General features: G+C 39.9%; 1 pseudogene; it reads right to left on the reverse strand.

The window, feature by feature from the left end:
- Nucleotides 1-406: 406 nt before the first annotated feature.
- On the reverse strand, nt 407-1,744 carry LOC109378642 (histone-lysine N-methyltransferase SETMAR-like; annotated as a pseudogene).
- Nucleotides 1,745-3,430: the final 1,686 nt, after the last annotated feature.

Consider the following 3,430-nt stretch of genomic DNA (forward strand, 5'->3'; position numbering starts at 1 on the left):
TAGCCTCCTACAACTTCACTTGTCATTCTCAGTTTGTCTCCTTTTCCTCATTCAGAAATAATTAACTTATTAGGACAAACTAGTTTCTTTTAACTTCTCTCAAACACATACCACACATCCCTCTTCTTCCTTCAACAATAACATTCTTTCTAAATTTCAAAAGAGAAACCATAAAAATAGTGTTATTGATAATATAAGTTATCTTATATACGTCCAGCAATTATTTACAGTTGGGCTATATAACTACAGAGTTTGAGAAAAGCCTAAAGAAAAAGCATAACTATCATTATGACGAATGTGATTATCAGAGAGGTAAAGACAATCAAACAAATAGTTATTTTAAGTTCAGTATCAATTATGTAGATATACAGGCCTCAATGTCTTGGGCTAGCTGTCTAACCCTGATGTCAGCAGCTTCTCACCCCAACGAGTCTCTGATGTCCACTGATAGGTCCTTTCTGATGGGGTTGGAGAGTCTTTAATTGATGTCTTGCCCAATGGACAAAATCTCCTGGTTGTGAGTCATGGTCTTTGAAACCTTCATCTCCTGGGAACTGACTAAACTGGATCAGTTACTAATTTATCAATTTCTTTAAGCTGGTTGATAAGTCCTTGATAATAATGCAGACTGTCCCCTTTTACTAGGTTGGTGCAAAAGTAATTGCAGCTTCAGACTGTGAATTTTAAGTCATTATAAGTAGGCTCAAACATATCTTTTTAATCAAAATAGGAACCATTACAATCAACACATTTTTGCCAATGAGAAATTAGTTTGTTTCTTTCTGTAGCATAAAAATCCATGCTTCGGGATTCGACGAGCTCTTAGAAAGCATTTTCTGCATCCTGCTGGTTGTGGAAGCGTTTTCCCTGCAAAAACTTGTCGAGATGCTTGAAGAAGTGGTAGTCCAGTTGGCGAGAGGTCAGGCGAATATAGTGGATGAGGCAAAATTTCGTAGCCCAATTCATTCAACTTTTGAAGCGTTGCTTGTGCGACATGCGGTCAGGCGTTGTCGTGGAGAATTGGGCCCTTTATGTTGACAGATGACGACTGCAGGCGTTGCAGTTTTCAGTGCCTTATTGATTTGCTGAGCATACTTCTCAGATGTAACGGTTTCACTGGGAATCAGAAAGCCATAGTGGAACAGACCGGCAGCAGGTCACCAAACAGGGACCATGACCTTTTCTTTGGTGCAAGTTTCGCTTTGGGAAGTGCTTTGGAGCTTCTTCTAGGTCCAACCACTGACCTGGTCATCACCGGTTGTCGTATACAATTTACTTTTTGTCTCATGTCACAATCTGATCGAGAAATGGTTCGTTGTTGTTGCGTACAATAAGAGAAGACGATACTTCAAAACGACAATTTTTTTGATTTGCAGTCAGCTCATGAGGCACCCACTTATTGAGCTTTTTCATCTTTCCAATTTGCTTCAAATGCCAAGCAACCATAGAACGTTTGACGATGAGTTTTTCGTCAACTTCTTGTGTAGTTGTAAGAGGATCAGCTTCGATGATTGCTCTCAATTTGTCGTTGTCAATTTCCAATGGCTGACCACTACGCTCCTCATCTTCAAGGATCTCGTCTCCTTTGCAGAACTTCTTGAACCACCACTGCACTGTATGATCATTAGCAGTTCGTGGGCCAAATGCATTGTTGATATTGCGAGTTGTCTCCACGGCTTTACTACTCGTTTTGAACTCGAATAAAAATCGCTGGAATTTGATTTTTGTGTAACATCAATTACATAGTCTAAAATACATATAAAATAAACAGCAAGTAATAAGTCATTAGCAAAAAACCATAACGTGAGAAATGCGCATTAAAATGATATATAACATAACCACATTTATTGAAAAGTGTATTTTAATATCAAAGGCAAATTTCAACAATGCAAAAAGCACAATTACGTTTGCACCAACCTAATAGTAAGGTTGGTTCATATGTCCCTTTGCATAGCATAGGGTGACCAGTGCCTAATGAGGACAAAGCCTGTGTTTACCAAAAGGAGTGTATCTCAGGCTGAGAAGCACTATAAGGAGAGCTTTTGCCAAGAGAGATTAAAAGCTTCTGAAAATGTACCTCGTTGAGTTTTAATTGTACCATTTGTACATTCCACCATCCAGAGGACTGGGGTGATAAGCACAATGAAAATGCTATAGAATAGGCCAATATTACAAATGGATTGCATTATTTGTCCATGAAATGTGTCCCTTGGTTGCTATGTAACTCACAGATTCCCCAATAGGAGAATATTTTTTCCAATAATAACTTTCCTACCATTAAGGCTGTTGCTCTCCTGCAAGGGAATGTCTCAACCTAGTTGCTCTCCTGCAAGGGAATGTCTCAACCTAGTGAGACAACATACAAATCATGACTAACACATATTTTGTATCCTTGAGCTGGTGCTATTTGGATAAAATCCAATTGCCATACCTCAAATGGACCTAAAAAAAGTGAGAAGTGTCCTCAGACCCATGGAGTGGTTTTCCAGGTTACATTTTAGACAGATAGAACATCTGCTATACACTTCATGAACTACAGTGGGAGGTTTCCAGTAATATTCTTTACCCTGTGAAATAATCTTTCCAAGACACCAATACTTTAGCTCAAGTACATGCAGAAGTATTGGTAACTGAACCTCTATAGGTAGAATTAGGTCTAAGATATACGTGTTTGGATCAAAGGTGCCCCCTTTTTGTTGCCATATTTTCTTTTCTTCTATAGCAGTCCATTGGAACTGTAAAAGAGAGCCTTTTATTGATTTAACAAAGAGAAGAAATATTCTCAGTACTGGATAGTTTGGCTGTTTATTGTTGCTGATATAGCTGTAGTATCAGCTAGATTATTAATTTTTTTTGCTTCCATGGTGGCAGCTTTAGAATGTCCTGGAATTTTGATAATTGCCAATTGTCTCAGTTGCTGTAGGACAGCTAATAATTCTGCAACCTGTTTTCCATCCTTTATGTGCTGCCCGGAGAAAGTTGAGAAGCCTCACGGCTTCTATAACATTTCGAAGTTGTGAGCTACACCAAAGCTATAGCAACTATCAGTGTAAATACTGGCTATTTGAGCTTTGGCTAATTGACAAGCTCCTGTTAGAATAATTAATTCAGTTTGCTGGTGTTTAGGGGCCGACTGAGTGGCTCAGTTGGTTAAAAGTGCGAGCTCTGAGCAACAGGGTCACCGGTTCGATTCCCACATGGACCAATGAGCTGCACCCGAGCTGAGTTGCCTCTTAGCTGGCAACAGGTGGCAGGATGGCTCAGCTGGTGAGAGCATGTGCTCCTAACAAGATTGCAAGTTCAACTCTCACATGGAATGGAGGGCTATACCCACCACGCAACTAAGATTGAATATGGCACCTTGAGCTGAGCTGCCCTGAGCTGCCTACGGAAGGTCGGATGGCGACTGGACTATGAGTTCAGCTAGCTG

This window comes from Hipposideros armiger, unplaced genomic scaffold, assembly GCF_001890085.2.
Source record: "Hipposideros armiger isolate ML-2016 unplaced genomic scaffold, ASM189008v1 scaffold_2336, whole genome shotgun sequence".
NCBI classification, from domain to species: domain Eukaryota; kingdom Metazoa; phylum Chordata; class Mammalia; order Chiroptera; family Hipposideridae; genus Hipposideros; species Hipposideros armiger.